The sequence below is a fragment of the Meles meles genome, chromosome 2 (assembly GCF_922984935.1).
Source record: "Meles meles chromosome 2, mMelMel3.1 paternal haplotype, whole genome shotgun sequence".
Taxonomy (NCBI): Eukaryota; Metazoa; Chordata; class Mammalia; order Carnivora; family Mustelidae; genus Meles; species Meles meles.
In genome coordinates this window covers 1,419,908-1,442,594 of record NC_060067.1, presented here as the reverse complement: position 1 = coordinate 1,442,594, position 22,687 = coordinate 1,419,908, and the positions used below count along the sequence as shown (strand labels likewise).

The window sequence follows — 22,687 nt, the reverse complement described above, 5'->3', positions numbered from 1 at the left end:
CAAAAAGAACTTATAAAACTCAATACAAAAACAAATAATTTGACTAAAAATGAGCAGAATAAATGAACAGACATTTCTCCAGAGAAGACATCCAGCTGGCCAACAGACCCATGAAAAGATGCTCAGTGTCACTCATCATCAAGGAAATTCAAATAAAAACCACAATGAGATATCATCTCACAACTATCAAAATGGCCAAAATCAAAAACACAAGAAGCAAGTGTTGGTGAAGATGTGAAGAAAAAGGAAGCTTCATGCACTATTGGTAGGAATGCATATTCGTAAGCCACTGTGGAAAACTATAGGGGTTCCTCAAAACATTAAAAATAGAACTACTACTGTGTGATTCAGGAATCTCACTACTATTGACCCTATAAAAACACGCATTCAAAGGGTTACATGTACCCCTGTGTCTATGCAGCAGTATTTACAACAGCCAAACTACGGAAGAAGCCCAAGTGTCCACCGACAGATGAACAGATAGAGAAGATACACACACACACACACACACACACACACACACACACACTAGAGTACTACTCAGCCATGCAAAAGAACGGGATCTTGCTATTTGCAATGACATGGATGGAGCTACAGAACCTAATGCTAAGTGAAATGAGTCAGTCAGAGAAAGACAAATATCCTATGATCTACTCATATGTGGAATTCAAGAAACAAAACAAACAACCAAAGGGGAAAAGAGAGAGAAACACACACCCCGAGAAACACATTCTTAACTACAGAGAACAAACGGATGGTTACCAGAGGGGAGGTGGCTAGGTGGATGGGTCAGAGAGGTGATAGGGATTAAAAAATACATTTACCTGATGAATTGAATCAAGTACAAGGCCCTTCTGAAGGTGGGGTCCTGTGTGACTGTGCAGGTCACATATCTGTGAAGCCAGCTCTGTCCATATGCTTACATCTTCCTTCTCAAGGAGCTTCCCTATTCCCGTGGGAAAATCCAAGATTCTTCCAGTCTAACTCACAGATGAATCAACAATCCTAATGTGCAGAGCTCACAGACACAAACATGGCAAAATTTTAAGCCAGAACAATATATAAAAATAGATATTATTCAAATGCCTGGCTTGGCCATGTAAATATATAAACATATATGCGTGTGTGTATGTGCACGCGTGAGCACCTGTAGAATGTTCGCCCTTGAACGATGACCTTCCGTGTACATAAAATGAATTGCTTCCAAAGTATATCCTGAATACCCAAACAAGATACTTTCCTATTAATTGTAACCCCATTAATGTTAGAAGATGTCTACCCTACCACGATGATTCTATTTTGGAGTTACCTTTCATTCCTTCCTTCTGCAACTAAGAGATAGCAGAGCTCATTGCTTATCGGGGTCCTTTTAGATTGTGACTAGAGCCACTGCCTTTGCAAGAAAGAGAATGTAGGACCTTGTATTCCCTTTAAGGTAAAGGGAGGACATATCCAGCACAGTCAAAACAGGAGTCAAGTCACTAAGGCAGACGTTCAACAGAAGAGAAGACGCGGCATCCATGGCTCATGCGTGTGGAAGTGATGCGCTCATCTTCCTTCCTCTCGTGCTTCCTGAAGGAACACACGCACAGGGGCAGCCCACCGGCTCCTACCACCTGAGCCAGCCGGTGTGTGCTGGATGAGGAGGAGGAGGAGGATTGATGACGATGCATTATCATCCTGGGGTCTAGGATAGGATACAGTATAGACTTGCCAAATGTCTTACACAAAGAATTGCTTAACTTCCTAATTGCAGGAAGTCCATAATTAGGGCACACTCTGAGCAAATTCACTGACTCAACAATGTCATCAAAGACTCAGGACCTGCCTCCGTTTTTCAGCCTTTCTTGCATTCCTCTCATCATCAGGCCAGCAGCGAGACGGCTGCCATCACTCCAGGCAACACAAGGAGACGGGGCAGTACACAGAGGACATTGTGCCTCATCCTGAGGATTTATGAATCATTCCAGAAGATTCCTTTTAGGTATCATTGACCAGAACTGGGTTACATGTCCATTTCCGACCAAACTGCAGGCAAGGGGAATGGAATCACAGGGATCAGCTGGGTGGGGTGGACGCTAGACCATCCACTGCAATGATCTCCACCAGGGCCCAGAGCCACTGCTAAACAGACCACGTCTGGACACAAGAACTAAGAGGAAACAGTCCTCAGACACGGTTGAGCCACCGAGATCCTTGTTCAAATATTTGCTCAAATATTTGAGCTATGGGGCCTGGAGCCTAAGGGAGTTGAGAGCTTATGTTAACGGCAGAACACCGGACTGAAGTTCCTCGAACTTAATTAGGTCCTCGGAGTCACGTGAGTCTTAGCCCGACCAGAGACAGGTTGCTCAATATCTCTTCGATCTTCATAACGCTCCTTAAAACAAACCATCTCCAGTTAAGCTAATAAGTAGGTGTAATTTACATGCAAATATAATGCTGTGTTTGAGACAGCCTGACTAGAAACTAAGATCCTAGATTCCAAACCACTTCGTGGTCATGTTATGGTGTTCTTTCTGCCCGAGCTTCAAGCTCTCCTAGTTCGCCTGACACCGAGAGGCTTCTGGGACCTAGGACTTTCAGTGCTAAAAACTGGGACTGGTGGTGACCACGACTTCAATAACAGAGTCTATACCAAACTCATAAAAGCCCTCGCACGTCCATTGTTAGAATCAAAACTTGAAAGACGTCGAAGAGGTTACTGCCTATGTTCTCTTCTAGGATTCTGATGGATTTCTGTCTCACATTGAGGTCTTTTATCCATTTCGAGTTTATCTTTGTGTACGGTGTAAGAGAATGGTCGAGTTTCATTCTTCTACATACCACTGTCCAGTTTTCCCAGCACCATTTATTGAAGAGACTGTCTTTTTTCCATTGTATATTTTTTCCTGCTTTGTGGAAGATTATTTGACCATAGAGTTGAGGGTCCATATCTGGGCTCCCCACTCTGTTCCACTGGTCAATGTGTCTGTTTTTATGCCAGTACCACGCTGTCTTGGTGATCACAGCTTTGTAGTAAAGCTTGAAATCGGGTAACGTGACGTTGCCAGTTTTGTTTTTGTTTTTCAACATTTCCCTAGCAATTCGGATCTCTTTGGATTCCATACAAATTTTAGGATCATTTGCTCCAGCTCTTTGAAAAATACTGTGGAATTTTGATCGGAATGGCATTAAAAGTATAGATTGCTCTAGGCAGTATAGACATTTTAACAATGTTTATTTTTCCAATCCAAGAGCATGGAACGGTCTTCCATCTTTTTGTGTCTTCTTCAATTTCTTTCATGAGTGAGACAGGAATCCATCAGAATACTAGAGGAGAACATAGGCAGTAACCTCTTTGATATCAGTCACAGCAACTTCTTTCAAGATATGTCTCCAAAGGCCAAGGAAACAAAAGCGAAAATGAACTTTTGGGACTTCATCAAGATCAAAAGCTTCTGCACAGCAAAGGAAACAGTCAACAAAACAAAAAGGCAACCCACAGAATGGGAGAAGATATTTGCAAATGACAGTACAGACCAAAGGTTGATATCCAGGATCTATAAAGAACTCCTCAAACTCAACACACACAAAACAGATAATCATATCAAAAAATGGGCAGAAGATATGAACAGACACTTCTCCAACGAAGACATACAAATGGCTATCAGACACATGAAAAAATGTTCATCATCACTAGCCATCAGGGAGATTCAAATTAAAACTACATTGAGATACCACCTCACACCAGTTAGAATGACCAAAATTAGCAAGACAGGAAACAACATGTGTTGGAGAGGATGTGGAGAAAGGGGAACCCTCTTACACTGTTGGTGGGAATGCAAGTTAGTGCAGCCACTTTGGAGAACAGTGGAGATTCCTGAAGAAATTAAGATTAGAGCTTCCCTATGACCCTGCAATTGCACTGCTGGGTATTTACCCCAAAGATACAGATGTAGTGAAAAGAAGGGCCATCTGTGCCCCAATGTTTATTGCAGCAATGGCCACGGCCGCCAAACTGTGGAAAGAACCAAGATGCCCTTCAATGGACGAATGGATAAGGAAGATGTGGTCCATATACACGATGGAGTATTATGCCTCCATCAGAAAGGATGAATACCCAACTTTTGTAGCAACATGGACGGGACTGGAAGAGATTATGCTGAATGAAATAAGTCAAGCAGAGAGAGTCAAGTATCATATGGTCTCACTTATTTGTGGAGCATAACAAATAACATGGAGGACATGGGGAGATGGAGAGGAGAGGGAGTTGAGGGAAACTGGAAGGGGAGATGAACCATGAGAGACTATGGACTCTGAAAAACAACCAGAGGGTTTTGAAGGGGCGGGGGGGGGGGGGTGGGAGGTTGAGGAACCAGGTGGTGGGTAATAGGGAGGGCACGTACTGCATGGAGCACTGGGTGTGGTGCCAAAACAATGAACACTGTTATGCTGTAAATAAACAAATACAAAAAAAAGAAAACTGGAAAACCTAAAAAAAAAAAACTTGAAAGACAACCAAAAAAAAGTATATACCTACAAACTACTTATATTCTTACTTCCCGACTTCACTACAGGGTTAAGGTACTAAATACTGGTTACTAGCCTGCAGTCCAGACCCCAAAGTGGTATAAAACTCATAAAAGCAGTGCAATAGGCATTGCAAAAATAAGTCCAAAATGAGTACCACTACCCCTAACACAGGCGAGCAGCTTTTCTAAATAAAATGTGCCGTTATGTTTAAGTCAAAAAACACTCTCTGAGATGAAAAGAAACATCCCTAAAGAGGCCCCTGACTGAAAGCATCCTTTTACACGGGAAGAGCTATCCTTCATGTGGTCCAGGCTCTGTTAAGGCAGCAGGGACTGATGAATAAACTAATCAGGATTACTAATACATTGCGTTTCCTCATGAAATAGGATAAAAGGCCTCTTGTTGCCTTAAACAACCACAAGGAAGAAAATAGGACAACAGTCAGCAAGGATAGTTAAGTTGTCCTGAGAAATATCCTAAACATGTACTACAAAGTGATAAGAAAATGGGATTCAACAACCAGGAGCTCTTAAGCCATATTTTCTCTCCGTCTCTAAGAGACAGTGAGGGATGTGAAAAAACAAAACTGATTCTCCTTCTGCAGATATGAAAGGATCTTATGAGCAGCTGTGACGGAAAAGATACCAAGATAAAAAACAGCAAAACCAATTTCACCTGGGTAAACTAGTGGAATCACATTATACTCAGGGATAATATCAGAAAAAAGCCCATCCCTTAGCCTGCCTATTATTTTACATCGGAATTAGCATAGTATTCAAATTTCAATTTTATTTCTTATGAAAAGCAACTCTGATCTCATGAAGCCCACTCTTCTTCTCAAGAGCTCACACCCCTAGTAGGACACAGCTCGCCGACGACAATCTCACTCGTCTCCCTAGAGTCTTCCCCGCCTAAAACTGCAGCACACTGAGCACCAAGAAATATGTGTCGGACGAACAGTGAAGGAAGCGAACGAAAGGGAAAGAAAGCACCGGTCGGATTAAATAAGTTGCTAATACCAAAATTTAAACTTGGGGGTCAAACTTTCAAATAAAAGTTAACGAGAAAATATTACTATATGAAGACACGTGTATATACCTTTATCTGCATATACATATATATACACAAATAAATACACACATTTCTGCTTCACCTCTTTCCTAAAACGATGAGACAGTTGATAAAAGGAAGACAAAACAAATTAATGAGCTAAGATTTTTAATAGTAAACAGGAGAAGAAAAGCAAATATTCAAATTATAACAAGAAGTCAAGTGGTTTGATTGTGTGAAAAGAACAACTATAACGTTCCTGACAAACAAGACTAAGAGGAAAAAGTGATAAGTCACATAAATCATTTTGATCTGAGACGAGGAAACACACCACTTTCCCAAGGGAGATAAAGCTTTTCCTAGAACCAAACTTGGATAGAAAATTCCCATGTAAGGAGGGAGCAGGGATCACTCAGTGATATAATGGACAATATCTTTACAATGTCAGGGTGAATGCAGAAACACCTGAAAAGATGGCGTCTGATGAGTTTCAAGCAACAGTTAAAACAATCACTTTACTTACCAAGAGAAAAATTAGGTTCACATAGTTTGGTCTATAAATAAATACACAGAATCAGAAATCAATAAAGAAGACACACAATCTTGCAGAGAATTTGATTTTTTTTTCTGTATAATAGTAAACATGTATAATAACAGTTTAAAGTAACAATTTAAACAAACACACATCCATACATATTTGCTATGCACCTGATTCTGGGATGAGTCCTTTACCAATATTACCTCATAAGCATTTGCAATAACACTATGTAGAAAGTATTTCTGACGTTCAGTAGTCAAGACTCAGAAAGGTAAAGAAATGTTCATGCAGCAAATTCAGAATTAAATCTCAAGATTCCCTGACCCCCAAACTATTGTAATCATAATTTCTGTACTTTTCTGCTTCCCTTAGTAACAAAGTTAAGCCTGAAATCCACTTGTTCCTTCCTGTAAAATACTGGACCAACAAACTCAAATATACATTTTTTAAGAAGGAAGATAGAATAACATTTGGAAAGTATATTTAGAAAAGTGATGATTCGCATGGAGCACTGGGTGTGATGCCAAAACAATGAACACTGTTATGCTGTAAATAAACAAATAAAAAAAAAAAAAGAAAGAAAAGCGATGATTCTATAGCTTTAATATTCTATCATTTACTGTCTAAACTATACTTTGAGTCCATTTAGAGGACATCATACCTGAAAAAACTACTGGAAGGAATTTGTCATAGACCGGAGCTTCCTAGTTAGAATGAGCTTTGAAAGAATTCTGGAAAAGAAAAAAAATTCACCTAAAACTCTGGGCATCTTCTTAGTTGAACTGCCATGCAAAGGGCTGATTATAAAGTTCCATTCAGGAAAGAACCCAGTGTCTATAAAATTTTAATTATTTCCCCAAAGAGAAACAGACTCCAATCTCTAACCAACACCATGCTCTAAAGTAATGTTAATCCCCGATGATATCACTCTTGGTCTTAAAACCCAATCATCCGCTGGGATTAACTACACTATAGCTGGCGGTCTCTTCCCTTCCCCAGAGTAATGAATATGCGTGGTAAGATACAACCTCTATGTTCATGACTAACTTCTTCCACTTTATTTTTTTCCAGCTTTACTGGAGTATAATCGATGTATGATATTGTCTAATTTTAAGGCGTCCAATGCATTGAAATGGCTACCATAGCGGGGTGAGCTAACAAAACCATCATCTCCAGTGATTGCAGTTGGAGTGGCGAGCACGTTTATGATCTACTCTATCAACACCTCTCAAGTATATACCGCAGTGTTATTAATTATCGCGTTGTACATTAGATCCCCAGCACTTACTATCTTACAACTGGAGGTTGTCCTCTTTGACCAGAATCTCCCCATTTCACCCACCTTCCAGCTCTGACAACCACCATCCTACTCTGCGTCTCTGTGTTCGGCTTTCTCAGACTCCACAAATACGTGCTACCAAACGGTATTCACCTTTGTCGTAAGTGTACAGTGCCCTCAGAATCCACCCGAGTTCTTGCAACGGTTTCCTTCCTTCCCATGGCTCAGTAATATTTCATCATTACATACGCCGCATTTTCTTTATCCATTCATCCGTCGGTGAATTCTTCGGCTGCTTCCGTACCTTGGGTATGGTAAAGAATGTGCTGGAATGAACATGGGGGTGCGGTTACGTCTTCAACATCCTGACTCCACGTCCCTGAGATAAATATCCAGAAGTATGATGCTGGATCCCATAATAGTTCTAGCTTTAATTTTTGAGAACCCTCCATACTGTTTCCCACAGTGGGTACTAATTTACATCCCCAGCAACAACGCACAAAGGTTTTCTCTCTCCACATCCCTGCCAACACTGCTCTTTTATCTCTTTCGATTATAGCCATTCTAACAGGGTCCAGTGACAGATGACTCACCCGGATTTTGATTTGCATTTCCTTGGTGATGAGCGATGCTTTCACACACCTGTTGGCTGTCCATGCCCTGCATGCTCATGAGCCATCTGCCGCAGCTCAGGCTCACCACCGTCAGGAGTGTGCACGGAAAGTGTGAAACTGAAAATTGACAGTGTTGAGACCAGCTTCCCCAAATCCCACTCACCGTCTTCATCATGGCTAAAGCTCTTAACAGCACTTTACAGCTTACAAAGCCTTTCCTGTTCATTATCTCATTTGATCTTCAAACATGATAAAGAAGCTCTCATGATCCCAATTTTACAGATGAGGACACTGAGGCTCAATCTACCAGCTGTGAGACTTAAGGTCAGAGGCAACTTTCTACCTCGGCTGCTGTTTGAGTTAGATGGACCCGAGTCAGCACGGAGGACTCCTCTGGCAGAGGGCGCACGGCCAAGCGAAATTACACCCATACCTCACCTCGGCTTTTCAGGGAAGTTGTTTGTTTTCTCTTTAAGACCTGAAACTTTTGTCAGCAGGAATGGGTGGTAATTAGTAAGATAAGAGATGGATCTTGTTTTCTAGGCGCTAATGTCTGTTTCATGGCGGTATCGCCGCTGTGGCGGGAAGCCAAAAAGTAGGAAGCAACTGTAAATATCTAGGCAAGATACTGAAAAATAAATTCACAAGAAAGAAAATCTATGATGAGGGAAATTGGGAACTAAATGTGAAGATATATTCACAAACCCTGTGAGTTTATGCAGTGGGGACGTCAGTCTTCTACTCAGATAACCCAAAGGGCAAAAGAGAACTGCAATGTTCTCCCTGCCAAGAGTAAAAGACACCAGCAAGATCCCAACACATGTTGAAAGAGAAGAGTGATTCTGCCTTAACTAGAGAGTCAGTGTTATTCTGTGACCACAAAGAACATTCTGCTGATTTTGACCATATTTCTTTTCTAATGCAAGTGTCTAGGCCCAACGCACAGTCCTTAGGCAGACACAAAGTGGAGTTAGGCGTAGCTCTTGCCCTCCAGGGCTTCTCGGAAACTAACCATCCCTCTGCACCCTGGCTGGTAAAGGACTCTCAAGGGCTCACAGTCATTACAGTCAGGCTGATCTGTGGCCGCCTGTTTCCCAAGTAGTCCCTGCTGCTCTCCGGCACTTGAGGCAGAGCCTTCCCAAGTCCCTCAAAAAATTTCCTCCCACATTGCCCAGTTTCTAAACGGCTTACTCTACACGGCTCGGGGGTCTCCTGACGTTGTCTTTTCTTTGCTGCGGTCAGCAAGCGAGCTTGTCTTTGAACCAGCTACCTGCACGGCTCAGCTCTCCTGCGTGAGGTGACTGCGCTTCCGAAGGGCCCAAGCTCGACGGACAGCCTGCTGAGACAGCACTGCGTTTTGGAGCAAGACCAAGCCCGAACACGGTCGAGACCATTCACCAGAATGCCGCAGAGAACTGCGAAGGTCTTCCTCGGAAACAGCCTGGAAAATGCTCACAGAATCGTGCTGCTTATGCAGCACGAGGTCCGGTAATGAGCCCATCCGCAAAATGGGCAGAACCGGATGGGAAGGAGAAGGGTGCGTTGCAGGAAAGTTGGAAATCCGTCTCTCGGGGGTAAAGCAATGGTGCTCGGAGTGTTTGCAGTTCCAGCTCCTTCCATCAAGCTGTGTGACCCCAGCAATGAGTTTGGCTCTCTGGGCTCCATCTTCTCCAGGACAGATGCGGGGAAGACGATGCGTTCCACCGTGTTTGTGTGAAGATGAAAGGACTATGAGCTCTCTGAAGTGGCTTCACACAGCGATGGGTGTTGCCCTCCGAGGGGTCACTGGAGATGCCATAAACTCTCCTGGTGCAGATCTGCCAACACCGCCGCGGAGCCTCGCTGCACACCGACTCACACCGGAGCAGCGTCAGCACGGGCGCCTGGCACGTAGCCCGTGCTCCTGCTTGGATGGCGGCTTGGGCAAGAGGCCGTGCATCAGCGGGAAAACAGGTTGTGCCTATGATTCCAGGAGAGTCGCAGGGTGCTCAACAAGCAGCTGAAATCTCAGGATTTGGTGAAAAATATTTAGAAGAATCACTCATCCTGCCCCAGCTTGTGTATTCTTTGCATGAAGTATTTGCTGACCTCCATCTTATACTCACCTTCCTGGCCCTAAAACAGACGAACACACAAACAAAACTGACTCTAAACGAAGAAAACTATTTATACGGGGAGAGAATCTGGAAGTACTCTTTTCTGGCCATTATCATAGAAACATACATGACGTAACAGTATTGGACTGAACCTTACCCAATTACTTTTTTTAATAGGCCAGACACACTCAAGTTTCAGCAGTTCCGAAAGGGTCAATACAGTAGATCAGAGACTGAACTCGATACGATGCAAATGACCTTGTCTTCCGTGAGTTCACAACTTAATACTCGTGAAAGTGTGTCCCACATCATTTACTTCTTATTATAGCTTTTGTTCCGATTCATTAAGTGCTTGCTTAAATAAAGCCCCTTTTAAATGATTTATAAACGTATACATTCAAGAGGGAGTGTTTCCAAGAAAGTAACAGAGTCTGTACTATCGAAATACATTCTTCAAGGGCACTAGTCTCACAAGGGGCTACCTTTCTTTTTCTTTTTTTTAACAGTGGATCTCAACCTCCATATAAATGGATTCCCCAGAGAAACAGACCAGCAGGGGTATATGTGTGTGCATGTGTGTGTGAGAGAGACAGAGAGAAACTTATTTTAAGGATTAGGCTCACGCAGTAAGGGAGGCCGGTGAGTCCAAATCTGCAGGACCAGCTGCAGGCCAGAGCTCCGCGGGACAGACCTGCCGCTCGAGGCCAAAGACCACCTGCTCCCAGAATCCCCTGCTCCGAGGGCCAGGCCCGTCCTTTTCTGTCCAGGTCTTTGAGGATTAGATGAGGCTCCCCACATTACGGAGGGCCATCTGCTTTACTTGAAGTCCACTAATTTAAATGTTAATCTCATTCAAAACTGCCCTCCTGGAGACATCCAGGATCATGTCTGACCACGTATCTGGGCCCCACGGAGCTGACCCATGAAATTAACCATTACAGGTGCCTGCTAAGCCAACTGGGTCACACAGTTAAGCATCGTGGTTTTATTTATTATTTTTTTTTAGATTTTATTTATTTATTTGACAGACAGACAGAGATCACAAGTAGGCAGAGAGGCAGGCAGAGAGAGAGGGAAGCAGGCTCCCCGCTGAGCAGAGAGCCCGATGCGGGACTCGATCCCAGGACCCTGAGATCATGACCTGAGCTGAAGGCAGAGGCTTTAACCCACTGAGCCACCCAGGCGCCCCAAGCATCGTGGTTTTAGCTCAGGTCTCAAGGTCATGAGCTCGAGCCCCACAAGTCTGCTTAAGACTCTCTCCCTCTCCCTCTCCCACTGCCCCTCCCACTCCTCAAATAAACAAATGTTTTTTTTTTTAAATTAACCATTATAACCTCAAACAAATATCCTATGTACTACACTGAGGATAATTACAGCCGAGAGGGGAATATTACATTTCCTATTTATACTTGCTGTCATCAAACTGTGGCTGTTTTCCCAGTGAGCCCCTGCAGCCGAACTTGCTTCCTTCACACCTGGGAGGGACCACAATCAGAGGCACCTGCCTTTGTGGAACAATTTCTGAGGGAGTTTCCATTCCATCTCCCTAAAAGTATAATGTGACAGGTTTGCTTTCAAAATTCAGGTTTTGCTTTAAGAATTTTATGGTACTTTTTGAGATAATTTTTTTTTATAAAACCAAGCTTCTGAAACTGCTGATACACTGAAAAATGACACAGCCCCTTCCCGTCAAAAACAAATAGAGATTTTGCTTCATCGAACTATTTATTAGGGAAGGAGAAGATTATCCAGAGTCGGGAGACACTACACTATTTTTAAACCATTTTGATAGTTTCTCCCCCACAAACCTCTGAATTCATTCACTTAAATTTTAACTGATCTTTGTAGGGTTTCTCGAGAGATAGGTAATAACAGTGGAAAACCTCACTCTGAAGTTCACCGCCGATCACCCAGGAGCCGACAGGTGCTTCCCAGGCTCTGGGCGCAGGCTGTGACAGCAAAGTCCTCTGGGAATAGGGCGTGGGGCAGTGACAAAGGCAAAATTAACCCAGCAATTTCCTGCTTTGAGGACATAAGTCAGCGTTTAATCTCATTGGGATGTGGTTTTTTCCTGTTGGCTTTTTAAAATTAAATTTGTCGAATACAATTCACCTACTCTTATATGGAGCATTCTCATTAGGGTGTTACCATGTAAAATATATTATCATTATCAGACTATTACTAGGGCTAAAGCTCAGAAAAATAGAGCAGTTACCATCACTCCACATCTACGGAGAGGCCGTATGGCATAATGGAGAGAGAAGTGTGGTACGTTTGATTTCAGAAACCACTAGTCAGGTTCGGAAACATTTCAGTATTTACGCGCACCTGCCCCCGAGTGAGGTATTTCTCGGGGTTTCTAACACCAGCCTTTCTCTTCTCTCCCTCGAGAAGGAGGCAGGGTGCGGGGGCAGGGGCGCTTTTCCACTCTGTGAGCCTAGAAGGCTGGCCTGGCCGGGGAGGACAGTGACGGCGTATCAAGGATTTATTCCGTTAGTGCTCTGTGACGCTGTACACAGCACAGTAAGGTGTTCTATAGGACACGGAGCTAATGTGACGCAGCTTTAGTCTCAATCTTCCTTTTTATTCTTCCGACAGACAATATGACTTTTCCTTTTTTTCCGAGATCCATGTCTTCCGCTGTATCCCTGATATTGGTCCCCACAAAACTAAGGGTAAGTGAAGACAAAAGATCTACCGGGTTTTTGTTTCTTAATTCCGGGCACAGGCGGATCGGGGTGAAGGGAAGAAACCGCAGCTGTGCAGCTCAGTGTGTGCCTTTGCTAAAGGGAAGGTGAGTGAGCGCCGACGGCTGCTCCCTCAGAGCTCACTATGGATCTCGGGCGCCGGGAATGTCTAGGGCTACGGACCTACGGCCCGCCCCGTAGGTCAGGATGAAAAGATAAGGACGGGAATAGAGTTCACAGGTGCTCTAAAGCTGTAGAACACCCACATCGCGTCTCTCTTTCCCCGGGCTCCCCAGGCCAGGTGTAACTTGTGCGTGACCCACCTGTCCTGCTGCAGACCTCGCGGTCTCTCTCGGCGCGGTCTGGGCAGCACGTGCTTGAACTGGGCAGACCCCTGACCCACACCCAGCCGACCCGCCGCGGCCCCGGGAGAGTGTTCATGCGGGGCTGCAATGCAGTCGTTCACTCCGGAGCAAACACTCCTGGACGTGGCAGAAATTCCGCCGCGGGGACCCAGAGCGAATGACGGCAGTGAGCAGGGAAAGCCCGAAGGAGAGACAGGGTGAGCATCCCAGGCCCCCGTGGTTCCAGGATTCCCTCCTGCGACCTCACAAGCGATCGTCTTTCTTGTTCAGTCTGTTCGAACGGGTTTCTGTTCTTGAAACCAAGAGCCCAAATTAATACCGTGGGGATCTATTTCGGGAGGGCAAAGGGGAGAAGGACGAACGTACACCAGTGCCTTTGGGGATAGAGATATTCACTGTGAATAATCACTTCTTCCCAGTGGGGCCCTGAGTGCCGACTCGGACCTCCAGGATTCCAGTCACCCACACCCTCTGCCATCATGCTCCCTTCAGGTTCCTTTGTTTTTTTAAGATTTTATTTATTTATTTGACAGACAGAGATCACAAGTAGGCAGAGAGAGGGGGAAGCAGGCTCCCTGCAGAGCAGAGAGCCTGATGCGGGACTCGATCCCAGGACCCTGGGATCAAGACCTGAGCTAAAGGCAGAGGCTTTAACCCACTGAGCCACCCAGGCGCGTCCGTTATCTTCAGGTATCTTCAAGCGGAACCTCGGTGACCCTGAGGTGTGAGGAGACTGTCTGCAGCACAAGCCCCCCCCACCCCCCGCCCCGGCGGATGCACAGCTTTCCCCTGAGCGTCTGCTGCTTCCCCACGGGCCGTGAAGGGATCCTCATTACTGCTGGGATCACACACACTCTTTGGGGGAGACACACTCATGAATACGTAAGAGCAAAATTAGCATAAGAAACGTTACCGTCCGTTCTTATAACTGTTTTACTCCCTTCATTTTATGCCCATTTTCTCTTTCCCCTCCATGCGCGTCTAGAACTCGCATGAGCCTGCCACACCATGTCCTCGTCCACACACGCTCACTGGTTTGTCCACCCAGCCGCATCGCTCTACCCACTCGTTGGCAGAACGTATACACACGCCCGTAACCGAGAAAACACACAACCTGAGAGTGTCTTTCTCCTTCTGTTCCTCACTCAGCAGCCCGGGACCTACTTGCTGGAAGAAGCTGGGCCACGTTGTTATAAACTCGGTGTCTCACACGTGAGCTAGAGGCGACTGTGTGATGGGAGCGTGGGTGAGCGAGGGAACAGATGACTCGGCACCATCCAGCAGTGCTCACACTCCAATCACGTATCCGAAATGCACTCCCCGCCCTTTTATTATCAGAATACTGACCAGCACGCTCCCTGGCAGAGCTCCTATAATTTTATCCCTTTTCATTTAACAGCTCGTTCATGTCAAAATTTCTTAAGAGTGTTTGATAGTCTCTTGACGTGTCCCCGGCCAGGCTGAAATTCTAGTCATCGAATCAAACCCTCATCTATGACCATGGAGGCATTTTGTAGATGTGACTCAAGTCCACACTCGGTTGACTTTAAGGCGGATCAGCTTAGATCATCTGCGTGGGCCGGAATCCATCCGCTGAGAGGCCTTGAGAGCAGAACTGAAGACTTCGCAGAAGAAACTCTGCCTGCGGTGACGGCTTCAGCCCCGCCTGGGAGTGCCAGCTTCCTCTCCTGGGAGCGCCTGGCCAGCCCCACAATAGTGCAACCAATTCCTTGAAATAGATCTCTTCATGTGTGTGTCCTACTTGTTCTGCTTCTCTGGCTGGACCCTCCTAATACAGAGATTATTAACAGACTATGCACAGAACACAGCCATGTGTTGGTACCATTTTTCATTTCCCTAGTGCTTTCATTTCCTACCCTTTCTAATCAGTGGTTTTAGAAATAGTCACATACGCTGGCCACATGACTTGAGAATAATTTAATGATCTCTCAACACATCTTATTAGCACTCTATGTTTTTGCGTGGTCTTAAAGAAAAAAAAATCACAGTTTGTTGGATCAAATACAAGCCTATCCTTAGTTCAAATACAACACCCATCCTCTTCACCTTTTCTTTTGGAATGTTTTGGGATTGTCCTTCATGTTCTTGCTACCCCACATGCTACATTATAACACATTGTGACATGCCCTTGGTTGACCTGGTTGACCACTGCAGGTAGCCCTACAGGGAAAATACACTGTATTTTCAGCAATGGTGGCCTCCAATTTCTAGTATGTCTCTTAGTCTTTGCTATCCTGTTCTTCCCTCCTTCGTCCTATTTGCCGAAGGTTCTCCCACACTGTTTGTCGGGCACAACTATCAACAACGCTAGAAACGTACCCACGCCGCGGTGCCCTCCACGGCACATCTGCCATGGCTCTCTTCTACTTGGTCTACAGCGAATGTTATTTCCTTTGCTGGACGGCGAACCCCTCACAAACAGTAATTTCATCTTGTTCACCCCAGTGCTTGGCACATTGTAGGTGCTCAATAAACACAGAAAGCGAGAGCTGTAGAAACAAAACAAATGTCCAACCGACTGGGAATGAAGAACAGACGCAGCTTGGAGAGTCGCCAAAGGCTCAGACACAGAGGTAACCGGTGGCGGAGTCCTACGAAGAGCTTTCCCGGCAGAGCAGGAGGGAAAAGGACACGGAACAGGAGCGAATCTGGGGCCGCAGGGGTGTGGGCCCAGTTCGAGCGGCGACACTGCTCCTCTTCGTCTTGTTCTCAGACCCTTAAACCAGCTTCTGTTCCTTGTCTCTACCTGGCGGTGGCAAACTCTTGTCAATTTGCCTTCAAAATATCCTTCTCGTGACGCGACCCAAGAAATTCAAATATTCTCATTCTTTGCCCCTAAAGCAAAGAATCTCATGACTGCATTTTCTTACGGAAATGATTTCCTGAGTCGCATCTACAACACCTGCTTATCTTTGGTTGCTCCCCATACTAGCTAAAATTCTTCTCTCGTCTTAAATGAAAATAGTTTTCTTCCACTATCGAAAGTAGAGTGTTACTATAGAACCCATCCTAAGCTCAAAAGAGTACAAAGAGAAGAAGTAATTACCCTTTTGTAAAAGTGAAAATCCTCTTTTAATTTCCTTTGGTTAGCAAAAAGAAAGACACTGACATAGGTCTTTCGTAAAAGCAAAATGGCATCACAGGAGCCTTCAGGTAGCGGGAAACACTCGCCCAGGCCTGCGGACCGCCACGCTCCTCCATGCCAAGTCCTAAGGCCACGCGTGAGTGGAGCTGGTACACATCACGGTCCTCCACTCGCTCGATCTGCTATTTGCAGGTCGCCCTGGGAGCTAGGGTTTGGGCAAGCTAAACAGAAGAACAGAACATTCAAAAGGTTCTGATCAAATTTCTTGATTCACTCACTCGTGCATCAAATGTAAACAGAGCATCAACAGTGAACAACGAAGGCCCTGGTGGGTTTACAGTTCTTTAAAGTCTAAATTTTTGGCAAATGCTTCAAGGTCAGGCTTTTAAGTGCCTTATTAACATAGCTCTGAACATGTCTACAAATTCACCCGGTTTACAGGGGCCACTGTTCCCTCCTGTGTCCAAGTTGCAAACACTGTCTGTATCCCTGTGGCAATAGGGTTTTCGAAATTGCTCTAGGTTTTGGAAGACAAATCTTCGTCCTGAAAATTCAAAAGAAATTCCTTGATTACATGGAGACCCCAGGCTGCATCCACATGGTCCCTTCCTTTATGATGTGAACAAACTCCCGACCACCCCTGGAGCAGCAGCGGCAGCAGCCAGGGTGAAAAAGGCTCTACCTGCTGTTTCCCGGGGGCTTTGCACTTGAACTCTTTTGTACCCCGTTTGTATAGTTCACCGTCCTCAAATCAACTCATGCTACAGTCCTCAGGGTGAGTTGTGTGCTCACTTACTCATCCTTGCAGAAAGCTTTAATCAGGAGACTGCCCTGTATCCTCATGTGGTTAACGAGGTCACACCTTGGATCCATTCATTCATGGATTCCCCATTCAACAGCCATTTATTAAAAACCAGCTCGTCTCGGTGCCGGTCTGGATGTGCCAGGAAGAACCAAAATAGCAGCACTGCGGTTCCTGCTCCAAGACCCAACGGCACACAGAGTCCATCACGGTGAGGTTCGCGAGGAGGGCGCCGCACCCCCCCGGCTTTTCTCATTAGTAAAGCATGAACAAGCACAACGAATTTCCCCCAACTGAAACATTCCTCTCTCTTCTTCCCTTCACAAAAACTACAATTTTTTTCATCTCCTTCTGCCATGGCAAACACGGTCTTTTCTGACCCCTCCTTTCTGTCTTCTCTACCCTTGTGCCAGAAAACCACATTCATGCAGGTACACAGTTAATCCACAAAAACACTTTTTATATTGGACCTAAATGCTCTTATAACCGTTTGTCAAGTGAGGAAATAGAGGCTGACATTAGGATGTTGCCCCCAAACCACACAAACCCATGATGAAACCAAATCTAAGATCTAGGTCTTTTCACAATATCATGCTGACTCCAATGATCTCCCTTGAATCAATCAATATGATTTTCCAAGAGCATAGACAGCTAATGTTTGTGGAATCAATCTTACTTCCGTTTCCTTTATTCCTGGACTTACACCTATTCTTCCATCTTTAAATACTTTTTGTTCTTTTACGGGGAAGATGGCAGAGTAGAGGACCCTGAAGTCCCCTCCCCCCACGATAGAACTACATACCTTCCACATTAGTTAGATAACCTAGGAAATGACCCAAAGCCTGGCAGAACAGATTCTCCACAGCGAAACGTAGAGGAGAGGACATGTCAATGCGGGTAGGCAGGGTGGAGACAAGGTTGGGAGCTAAATGGACTCCCAGGACTGTCCACAGTGGGGAGGGGTATGGCCGCACAGAGAGGGCGGAGGAATAAGCCCCCTCACCAAGCACCCCAAGCATGGGGGATGCACACAGGGATGACAAATCCCCGTAACATTTGACTATGAAAACCAGAGTTTGAAAATGTCACAAGTTCTTATAGTATGTGGAACGTAACACCTAGAACTTTACAAATCAGGGGCTCAAGTCCTGGAGAACTGGCAGGGTGATGGGAATTGAGTCCTGCCTTTACAGAGAAGCACCACAAAGAGCCCCGCAGAGACAGAGCATAGAAGCAGCAGTTCAAAAACCACATCAGATACACAGGAGGGAGATTGATTTATTGATCTCAGAGCATGTGCTGGAGTGGCAGGGATCTCTGGGAGATTTCTTCACGAACAGAAGAGCCGCCCCGCAGCCTAGAGGCACGGACACCTGCAGGAAGCAACGCCAGCATTCTGCACGCCGCTTGCTAATCGTCTGCCCTGCCCCCACGCACGTCCACACCTCCACGCCCTCCCCCCAGCTGGCCTCCGCAGGACATCCCCCGGTAGCCGGTAGCCGAAGGTTCTCTCCCGTAGCAGACCAGCATGGACCTGGCTGGCACCTCATGCCTGGCCTCCGCACTCTCCCGTGGACCTGCTCCCTCTAATATGCCCTTGGCGGAAGCACGCTCAAAGCAGTGCCACGAGTCTGGCTGTGGGAAACAGCCTGACAAGGGCAGTCCCACTCCAAAACGACTCCTGTCCCAGGGAGAAGGGGAGAGAGCCAGAGATACCAGCCTGACTGCAGCCGCAGCAGTGGGCAGGGGGCAGACATCTGGTCTGACTGCGGGCCCTACACACCCACGAAAACTTCCGAGGGGACAAAATAGGGCAAGTGCTCTACAGTTCAGTGTTACTGCGTCTCTGGCGAATACCTGACCTGCCTCAACTCAAGCCCAAGGCAGCCGGAGACTAGCCCAGGACACAGGGTGTACGACACAGGGGGCCCACAAGGGGCAAGGAGGACCACTGCAGACACCCGGACTGAGAAGTGGCTCAGCCACAACATGGCGTGCCTGCAGCATGCTAGGAGCAGCCCCAGAAGTGCCCGGCTCTGGGGCTGGGACGCCGCACGCAGGAGCTCCGTGAAGCCTCGCCTCCAAGAGCAGGTGCAGCTCATGCTCCGCACACTGGGACACAGACACAGACAGACAAAGTGAGGAAGAGGAGTACGTCCCAAATGAAAAACAAAAACAGGACAAAATCACAGCAAAAGATCTACATGAACCAGAGACAAGTGATATGTCTGATAGAGAATTTAAAGTAATCGTCATAAAGATGCTCAGTGGACTTGAGAAGAGAGTGAGGACCTCAGTGAGACCTTCAACAAATAGAGAGAAAACAAGAAAGAACCACTTAGAGATGAAGAACTCAATAACTGAAATTAAAAGTACACTTGGTGGAATAACGTGTAGACAAGAGGAAGCAGAAGAATGAATCAGGAACCTGAAGGACAAGTAATGGAAAGCAATCAAGCTGAACAAGGGAGAGAGAAAATAACAATAAAAAAATAAAAAGACTAGGGAACTCAACACCACCGTCAAACGCAATAGCAGTCACATCACAGGGATCCCAGGAGGAAGGAGAGGAAAGGGGGCAGAAATATTGCTGAAAGCCTCCTGAATCTGGAAAAGGAAACAGAAATCAGATCCAGGAGGCACAAAGAGCCCCCCAAAAATTAACCCAAGGAAGTCCACACCAAGACACATAATAATTAAAATGGCAAAAAGTAGTGATAAAGAATTTTAAAAACAGCAAGAGAAAACAATAACAACAGCAACGCAACAACAGTTACATACAAAGGGAAATCCTGCAAGGCTGTTGGCTGATTTCTCAGCAGAAACTCTGCAGGCCAGAAGCGAGTGGGGCAGTGCTGAAAGAAAAAAATTCTATGGTAAAGAACACTCTATCCAGCAAGGTTATCATTCAGAATGGGAGGAAAGTTAGGAGTTTCCCAGACAAAAGTTAATGGAATTCATCACTCCTAAACCAGCCCTACAAGTATGTTAAAGGGGACTCTGAGTGGAAAGGAAAGACCATAAGTAGGAATAAGAACAGTAGGAAGCACAAGAGCAGTAGAATCACATCTCTAAAAATCAGCCAAGGGACTCATAAAATAAAAGGATGTACTATCTGACACCAGCTACCTAAAACACGGGGGAGGAGAAAATTGAAGAATGGGTTCAGACTTTAACAACCATCCACTTAATCTGCACTGCTCTATGCAGAAGATGTTACATACAAACCTAACGGTAATGACAAATCTACAATCCGTAATAGATACGTAAAAATAAAGAGGGGAATCCCAGTATATCACTAAAGAAAGCCAATTTGTTGTGAGAGAAGACAGCAGAAGAAAGGAAGAAAGGAGAACTACAAAACAACTATAAAACAAGTAAGAAATGGCAATAAATATCTGTGAATAATTACTTTGAATGTAAATAGACTAAATGCTCCAACCAAAAGACATAGGGAGATGGAATGGGTGAAAAAACAAGACCCATGTATATGCTGCCTACAGGACACTCGTTTCACACCTAAAGACACTTGCGCCCATGCAGATTGAGAGGAAAGGGTGAGAGAAACATTTATCATGCCAATGGTTGTGAAAAGAAAGCCAAAGCAGCAATACCTATGGGAGACAAAATAAACATTAAAACAAAGACTGTAACAAATGGCAAGAACACTGTATAATCACAAAGAGGGCAATCTCACGAGAAGATACAATAATTGTGAATATGTATGCACCCAACACGGGAGCACGCAAACGCGTGAAGTAGCCAATTACAATCATAAAGGACGTCCATAAAGGACGACACAACTTCAACGCCCCACTTGCATCAATGGACAGATCATCGAAACAGAAAATCAGCAAGGAAACAGTGGCTTTGAGTGACACATTGGACCAGACGGATGGAACAGATAGATTCAGACTACTCTATCCTAACACAGCAGAATACACATTCTTTCCAGGTGCACGGGGAACATCTTCAGAACAGATCACATATAAGGCCACAGAACAAGTCTCGACAAATTCAAAAGACTGAAGTCCTATCGTGCATCTTTTCTGACCGCAACTCTATGAAGATAGAAATCAACACAAGGAAAAATCTGGAAAGACCACAGCTACCCGGAAGTTAAGTAACACGCTACTAAACAATGAGCAGGTCAACCAAGACATCAAAGAGGAAAACGAAAAATATATGGAGACAAAATAAAATGAAAACACAATGGTCTGAAACTTTTGGGACGCAGCAGAAGCTGTTCCAAGATGGAAGTTTATAGGCAGCCTACCTCAGGAAGCAAGAAAAATCTCAAATAAACAACCTAAACTTATACCTAAAGAAGTTAGGAAAAGAACAAACAAAACCCCAACCAGTAATAGGAAGGAAATAATAAAGATTAAGCAGAAATAAATGAAATAAAAACTAAAGAAAAAAACTATAGAACAGATCAATGAAACCAGGAGCTGGTTCTTTGAAAGGATTGATAAAATCAGTAAACCTTTAGCCAGACTCATCAAAGAAAAACAAAAGGAGAGAGGACTCAAATAAACAACATCAAAATGAAAGAAAAGAACTATCAACAGACACTGACACTACAGACGTACAAAGGATTGGAACAGAATATTAAGAAAAAATTACATGCCAACAAATTGGACAATCTAGAAGAAATGGATAAACTCCTAGAGACATATCACCACCCCAAACTGAATCAGGAAGAAAGAGAAAATTTGAACAGACTGATAAGCAGGAATAAAACTGAATCGGTAATCAAAAATCCAGACAAAGTCCAGGACCAGTTTCACAGGTGAATTCTAACAAACGGTTGAAGAAAAGTTCATGCCTATTCTCCTAGAAGTATTCCAAAAGCTAGAAGAGGAAAGAAAGCTGCTAAATTCATTCTATGAAACCAACATTACCCCGATTCCAAAACCAGATAAAGAAAAAAGAGAGAATTACAGGCCAGTATCTCTGATGAACATATGCAAAAATCCTCACCAAAATATTAACAAAGCAAGTCCAATGATACACTAAAAAAAATAATAATTCCCCATGATCAAGTGGGATTTATTCCTGGAATGCAAGGGTGGTTAAAAATTAACAAGGCGATCACTGTGATACATCATATCCACAAGAGAAAGTATAAAAGCCATATGATCAGCTTTGCGCAGTGGCAGTATCGTAGCCAATGAGGTTTATCCGAGGCGCGATTATTGCTAATTGAAAAGCCATATGATCATTTCAATAGGTGCAGAAAAAACATTTGGCAAAGGACAGCATCCATTCATGACAAAAACCATCAACATGAAAAGCCCACAACTAATATCATCATCAGTGATGAAAAATTGAGCTCTTCCTCTAAGATCAGGAGCAAGAGAAGGATACCCACTATCAACACTTTCATTCAACATAGTACTGGAAATCCTAGCCAGAGCAAAAGGACAAGGAAAAGATATAAAAAGCATCCAGACTGGTAAAGAACAAGTAAAACTTTCACTATTTGCAGATGACAGGATACTATACATTAAAAACCCAACAGGCAACACCAAAAAACTATTAGAACTGATACATGAATTCGGTAAGGTCACAAGCTACAAAATCAATATGCAGAAATCTGTTGCATTTCTATACACTAAAAATAAAGGAGCGG

General features: G+C 44.6%; 1 pseudogene; it reads left to right on the top strand.

Moving 5' to 3' along the window:
• Positions 1–22,196: 22,196 nt before the first annotated feature.
• LOC123937680 lies at positions 22,197–22,320 on the top strand (annotated as a pseudogene).
• Positions 22,321–22,687: the final 367 nt, after the last annotated feature.